The following is a 7,778-nucleotide window of genomic DNA, read 5'->3' as shown; positions in this document are numbered from 1 at the left end:
GCTGAGCTGGCGCCCAGGGGGAGGTTTCAGCCTCAATCTCTAACCATCCCCATTTTCTAAGAGTTCTCTGTCTTTCCTGGCTGCAGACTGTCTCTCAGCTGAATCTCCTCTGCTTGTTTGGGCTGTATGTTACCCGTTTCAGCTGCTCGCCCTTATCTGGTCCGGGACAAAGCACCAACACGTCCGTCTAAGCCTCCGCCATTTTTTCTTCCTCTTAAAATTACAATTAAATACCATTGCCAATCAATCAAATTTGCAAAAGTTAAAAAAAAAATAAGGCCACATTATTGCTAATGATGGTTACATATATTTGACCCTTTCATTTGCTGCTGAGAAAAATGTTAATTGGTACACTTTTCAGTAAAATAATCTTACCTATAGGAGTAGATCCCAAGGAAATCCCAGTGTTAATTGTTAATTGCAGTACTAGTTATAAGATTGCCAAATTGGAAACAATCTACATGTCTGACAATAGGGAAATATTTCCATATATAGAATCATTATATATAATCATTAAAGACGATGTTCATGAAAATCTATTAATGACATAGGGAACTGATTGTTAAAATATTAAATGAAAAAGTAGGCTAAAAGTTGAATATATAGTATGATGGAATTTTGGTAACAGAACCACCTAAAGTCCAAGTGGACATATATATGAGACAGTAGAGACCCCACATACATGAGAGGTTCTCTTACATATGTACATAATTAAATTTGGTCATTTTCTCTTGTTAATCTGTTTCATGTCTACTTCATACAAAGGCAGTAGCAACAAAATTTAATAAAGATTGTGGAACATGCAGATGAAGTTCATTTTGCTCCTGTAAAAATGACCCCTCAGTGCCAGAATTTTACCATCCTAATGACCTTGTAACATGGCTCCTTGTAACAGAGAAATCAGAGGAATCAGAGAAACTGAGATGGGTGAACAATGGCTATAAATAAAATGAATAGTCAGGACTATGGGAAACCCAACATGGCCACTTGTGTCTTCCCAGCTCCCTGGCAAACCCTATTTTTTGATTTTTGCAAAACTTCATCCACTATAGTGCATTTAAGCTGGACTTCTTTTGACTGCCACTTAGTATGGGTTTCAGTACGTTCTTGTTGTTGTGTGTCTATTTTCTGGATGGGTTGAAGCCTTCTCTACTGCAAGGCTAATGACCTCCCAGTGGCAAAGAAAGTGTTAGAAAATGAGTTTCCCACTTGGGGTATACCTTCCACAAGCTCTAGTCATTGAGACACCTATTTCACTGAACAACTCATATGAACCTTAACAAAAGCCTTGCAAACTTCTTGGAATTATCACAGACCTCATAACCCTCAGTTATCAGGCAAGGCTGAAAGAACTAATGGAAAAATTAGATTAAGCAGAACAAGCCTTAAGTACATGGAACTAAATGAACTGATAGGATGGTTACAATTTTTATAAATTTTTGTTTGAAATATTTCTGGTTCTTTAATATTTTCCCTAAAGTTTTAAGGAAACATTTTCTTTTAAACTAACTATGACTTACAGCAATTTGGTAAATTATACCTTTGTGAACTGTATTGAAACATTTCTCTTTTTATCCTTACTTGATCCCTTCGGAATTCAGAATACTCAGGTCACAATTAGAAATTGGTAATGTTATCAAGACTCTGACTGCAATATCATATTTGGGAGAAATATGCATAGATTCAGATATGACCAGACAGCTTTAAATAATTAAGATTCACTCATGGAAGCCAAAAAATCCATTGGAAATAGCCTGGTACCTTGCTTACAGGGTTTTCAGCAGCTTTACCTGGTGAGTAAAGAAGGTATCTTCCAAACATGTACAGGAATATCAAGATATTTTGGGTACCTTAGGAATAGAGGAACTCACCCAAAACTTTTGGGTGTTGCAGGCAAAGTATGACGGCAAGTCCTTGCCTTGACTTTTCATAAGGAATCTCCAGATTGAACTCCAAAGTTCAATCTGGAGATTCCTTATGAAAAATTTCAGCAAAGCCCATTTAAAAGAGCTTATGTTGCTATTCCTATATTTATTGAAATAACAGGTCGAGTTTATGGGTAAATTATTTTGTAAGTAAATTAGTCTTAATGTGGCTATTTTTGTTAAAAATGAGGGTGATTTTAGAGAGAAATTATATATCTTTGTGGATACTAGTTTCCAATGTTGTTGTTGTTGTTGTTGTTGTGGTTGTTGTTGTTGTTGTTGTCTTCTTCTTCTTCTTCTTCTTCTTCTTCTTCTTCTTCTTGCTTTTAAGTTAGTGACAAAAAATTTAATGAGAAAATTTTAAAGGTACTTTAGGCAAATAAGACTGTGTCATTCTGAACTTGGGGTCACAAAAAAATGTTGGTCCTATTTCTTTACTGTTTAGAAAGTGAGTTAAGCTCTTACAAAGAAAGCCATACGGGTGAGGAGGAAAATAAAGTGGCCAGCCTGGCAAAATGTCTCAGGCTATCAAGAACTGCCAAGCTGATCTTCCCTTGCCCACGCCTAAAATGTATGAGGCACAAAGTGATTTTTCAGCATGGGTAGTGGCATCATTGTAGAAAGGGGCTTAGAGGGTAATACAGAATTAGAATTTGGCCTTAGCAAATGCAAGACAGAGGAAGAGGGACACCTCTCTCACACATCATCACTATCCTGTAGCTAGTATCACATCATATGCCTTTAGAGAGACATCGATCTTGAAACAGCCCAGGCGATTCTCACCACTGCTTAGGATGCTCTAGATGTGGTAATTCCAGCGAGGGAGCTCCAGGTGGGGCAGGGTGATTTCACTCTTGGGCAGTGAGTAGATGCCTTCTTTGAAGGGACACTGGCAGGGAAGCGCATAGCTGTGCAGGGGCTCTGGGGAGAACCCTCCAGGGGGAATACAAATGTCAAATATATTACAGAGGCTGTCATAGATTCATATACCAATTTGTTTCACACACAGGACTTTGACCCAGAAGCTGGCCATTTCTTTCTGCACAGTTAACTCCACCTTCTGAGAAGCATCAAGGGTTACACTCGTCTGGGTTTGGGCACTGACAGTCATACTCCCAGTATGGACAATGAGGTTAGGTTGCACAATCAGGCTTTTGATCACCACAGGGTCCTTCCCCTCATCACAGTTTCCCCAGACAAGGCTCCTGAGGTGGAATGGCTGTTTTAGAAAGTCTTTTGCAAGGGCTGAAGCAAGAGGCAAGCCCAGGGTGATCAGCAACAAAGCCTGCATCTGGGGCATCATTGCAAAGGGTGTGTCTGCACTGCAATAACTACCCATTGTCGTCTGAGGTTTTGTTTCTACCTGCAAACTGTATTGGATTTTGAATTCTTTTAGTTTCCTCCAATATATGGCTATGACACTCCAAAGTAATATTTCTAATTATCCTCCCATCATTTGTCTTGGCATAACTGAGAACTAAAACTGGCCTTTTCTCAAAGCCTTGTAAGCTAACATGAGACAACTTGATATAAATGTCAGAGAAATCACCACAACAGCTCCTATATGGACAATCTTTGTGCCTATTTTCATAAGATCACCATGCCAGATGTGTGATACAACACAGTGGAATGTTAGAGCACAATTGGTGGTGGCACACTGAATTGGGATTGTAAGTGTGATGGATGGAGGCAGAAACAAGAGCTGAAAATGTGAGTGGGTGTATATATGTGGGATGGTATGTGTGGGGGGCTTCATGACTTGTCTTTTAAAAAGAGGTAATTTCAAACTGTGCTCAAGTATTTAACATAGTTAAGAGATTGTGGCAGTGAGAGAAGGAGATTCATTTATTTATTCAGCCAGCATGTATTGACTACCTACTGTATGCCAGCTGCTGCTTTGTTGTAGAGGAACACCAGTAAAAAAAGTAGGTTCCGGTTCTAGTGGGAAAGGGGGTGCAGGGTAGGGGACAAAAATAAGTAAACCATTGAAAAATGTAATTTTTATGATCATCAGTGCTGTGAACTGTATTGAAACATTTCTCTTTTTATCCTTACTTGATCCCGGAATTCAGACTTGATCCCTTCGGAATTCAGAAATAAGAATACTCAGGTCACAATTGGAAATTGGTAATATTATCAAGCTCTGACTGGAATATCATATTTGGGAGAAATATGCATAGATTCAGATATGACCAGACAGCTTTAAATAATTAAAATTCACTCATGGAAGCCAAAAAATCCATTGGAAATAGCTTGGTACCTTGCTTACAGGGTTTTCAGCAGCTTTACCTGGTGAGTAAAGAAGGTATCTTCCAAGCATGTACAGGAATCTCAAGATATTTTGGGTACCTTAGGAATAGAGGAATTCACCCAAAACTTTGAGAGTTGCAGGCAAAGTCTGATGGCAAGTCCTTGCCTTGACTTTTCATAAGGAATCTCCAGATTGAGCTCCAAAGTTCAATCTGGAGATTCCTTATGAAAAATTTCAGCAAAGCCCATTTAAAAGAGCTTATGTTGCTATTCCTATATTTATTGAAATAACAGGTCGAGTTTATGGGTAAATTATTTTGTAAGTAAATTAGTCTTAATGTGGCTATTTTTGTTAAAAATGAGGGTGATTTTAGAGAGAAATTATATATCTTTGTTGGTCCTATTTCTTTACTGTTTAGAAAGTGAGTTAAGCTCTTACAAAGAAAGCCATACGGGTGAGGAGGAAAATAAAGTGGCCAGCCTGGCAAAATGTCTCTGGCTATCAAGAACTGCCAAGCTGATCTTCCCTTGCCCACGCCTAAAATGTATGAGGCACAAAGTGATTTTTCAGCATGGGTAGTGGCATCATTGTAGAAAGGGGCTTAGAGGGTAATACAGAATTAGAATTTGACCTTAGCAAATGCAAGACAGAGGAAGAGGGACACCTCTCTCACACATCATCACTATCCTGTAGCTAGTATCACATCATATGCCTTTAGAGAGACATCGATCTTGAAACAGCCCAGGCGATTCTCACCACTGCTTAGGATGCTCTAGATGTAGTAATTCCAGCGAGGGAGCTCCAGGTGGGGCAGGGTGGTTTCACTCTTGGGCAGTGAGTAGATGCCTTCTTTGAAGGGACACTGGCAGGGAAGCGCATAGCTGTGCAGGGGCTCTGGGGAGAACCCTCCAGGGGGAATACAAATGTCAAATATATTACAGAGGCTGTCATAGATTCATATACCAATTTGTTTCACACACAGGACTTTGACCCAGAAGCTGGCCATTTCTTTCTGCACAGTTAACTCCACCTTCTGAGAAGCATCAAGGGTTACACTCGTCTGGGTTTGGGCACTGACAGTCATACTCCCAGTATGGACAATGAGGTTAGGTTGCACAATCAGGCTTTTGATCACCACAGGGTCCTTCCCCTCATCACAGTTTCCCCAGACAAGGCTCCTGAGGTGGAATGGCTGTTTTAGAAAGTCTTTTGCAAGGGCTGAAGCAAGAGGCAAGCCCAGGGTGATCAGCAACAAAGCCTGCATCTGGGGCATCATTGCAAAGGGTGTGTCTGCACTGCAATAACTACCCATTGTCGTCTGAGGTTTTGTTTCTACCTGCAAACTGTATTGGATTTTGAATTCTTTTAGTTTCCTCCAATATATGGCTATGACACTCCAAAGTAATATTTCTAATTATCCTCCCATCATTTGTCTTGGCATCACTGAGAACTAAAACTGGCCTTTTCTCAAAGCCTTGTAAGCTAACATGAGACAACTTGATATAAATGGCAGAGAAATCACCACAACAGCTCATATATGGACAATCTTTGTGCCTATTTTCAAAAGATCACCAGACATTCAAACTGCAGACCAGGAAAATCTTTCAGATTGTCACTGCCTGCCTTCACCCTATCTGAAAACGCTTCAAGCCAGACAGCTAGAAATCTTCTTGGCTGCATGCCTTTGGAACTCAGAAACCAGGATTATAGTATGTTTCAATTATTAACCACTTTTTCCCCATAGAGATGCCTCTTATTAGATACCTGATTGCTTGCACACGAGGCCTAGCTTGGGGAACCCACCTGCATCACTACCTCCTGAAATGAGACATACTGATGAACTGAACTGACCTATTCTCAAGACTGAGACTGGTGTAATGAGATATGGAGCAATTTATCCACCCAGCTTCTGGAATATGAAACATCTCAGAAAGTTTCAAAAGCAGGACTGACGGGGTTCAGAAGAGGCCTCACCAAGATGTGCCACTTTGACATATGGATTATTTTGAGTTGAAGGCAATCCAGACCCTGCCGGCACATAAAATTTTTTTATCTCCTCCTTCAAGGACTTTAGTTAGGGGCCTTGCCCATAATGAGTTATCACCAGAAACAACTTTTTAATGACTCATCTTTAGGGCAGGGAAAACTCCTAATTACTGAACAGCTTATCTTATCACCCTGAGAATGACCTTCCTCCCTTGGAAAGCCCCAAGTGCCTTACCTCATTATTAGCTTGAAATGCCAATTATACTTCATTTTCTCTTTCTGTCTTTGAGCCTTTCATGCATATGGGGCTCCCATACATATGTATATAATTAAATTTGGTCACTTTCTCTTGTAAATCTGTCTCACATCTATTTGATTATTAGACCAGCTGAAAGAACCTGGAAGAGAGGGTAGAAGAAAGTTTTATCCTCCCTCACAACCCTTCACTCTTCACACTTTTCTTCATGGTTTGAATTTTGGGAAGATACATTGAACATTTAGTATTGTCATAATATAAAAGTGGAAGAACAGTTAGTAGTAGACAATTATCTTTCTGGGCCACAGGCAGGGAATGGTGACTTGAGGTCATGGGTGATTCTGTACCAGTGTCTACCACAGAAATACAGGCACACGCTGAAATCTGCTTCACTTAGACGAGTGAAAAAATATGCTCCAGCAGAGCTGCAGCTGGTAAGACACGAATACAATATCCCTAAATACCAGTATCATTATCTATTCCTCCACAATTCCTTGACTCTGAACTTCAGAATGAACTCTTGTTTTTCCCATGAAACAATTTTTTTTATTCTTTCTCATTCCCTCAATTTACATTTTAATGCTTAGTGAGTTCATGACACTATATGATTCTTTGTCGTAGGTGCTAATATACATGCAAAACTTTTGTGATATATTTTTTATAGATGAATAAAAAGCAAAGCCTCTGAGATGTCACTTGTATGTAGTGTATGTATAAAGTTAAATTCATAAAATAATAACAAGGAGGTTAATTTTCTTCCAATTGTGCATATAGTTTATTTTCTTTCGTTCACCTTTTAAAAAATGTAAGGGTTAATAGGAAGATGGAAAGAAAATCAAGGTTGTTGTAATATGCTACAGGAAACAAATACATCCTGATACATCCTGATATTTTACTCAAAGTTGTCCTTCCAGGTCCAACCCAAAGCCCCCAGTACCCTCTAAATTTACATTGTCCCCTTTGGACATTGAAAAGGAGGTTATGACTATTGCCAGTAGGTAGACTGCCCTGTTCAATAAGACAATTTGACCTGCTCTGTTTCCTCTTCAACTCCATCTGCCATTCATTCCTCTTTCCAACAAAGAGCTTCTTCACAGCACCATCTAAAGAGGAAACAACACTGGGAGGGTTGGGGGTGGGGAGGGAGGTAAGAAATCAACTGAAGGACTTGTATGCATGCATATAAGCATAACCAATGGACGCAAGACATGGGGACGGGGAGGGTTTGAGGGCATGTGCCGGGGAGTAGGGTAGGCCGGGGGAAGGTCAATAGGGAAAAAAAGAGAGACATATGTACTACTATTTGTAATACTTTAAACAATAAAATAAAATAAAATAAAATAAAATAAAATAAAATAAA

At 39.5% G+C, this 7,778-nt stretch overlaps 2 pseudogenes; both read right to left on the bottom strand.

Annotated features, from left to right (window-relative positions):
- Nucleotides 1-2,634: 2,634 nt before the first annotated feature.
- On the bottom strand, nt 2,635-3,228 carry LOC106727322 (annotated as a pseudogene).
- A 1,630-nt stretch (nt 3,229-4,858) lies between these two features.
- LOC106727321 lies at nt 4,859-5,452 on the bottom strand (annotated as a pseudogene).
- Between the last annotated feature and the right edge of the window lie 2,326 nt (nt 5,453-7,778).

This window comes from Myotis brandtii, unplaced genomic scaffold (genome assembly GCF_000412655.1).
Source record: "Myotis brandtii unplaced genomic scaffold, ASM41265v1 scaffold405, whole genome shotgun sequence".
Lineage (NCBI taxonomy): Eukaryota > Metazoa > Chordata > Mammalia > Chiroptera > Vespertilionidae > Myotis > Myotis brandtii.
This window is presented reverse-complemented; position numbering and strand designations above follow the sequence as displayed.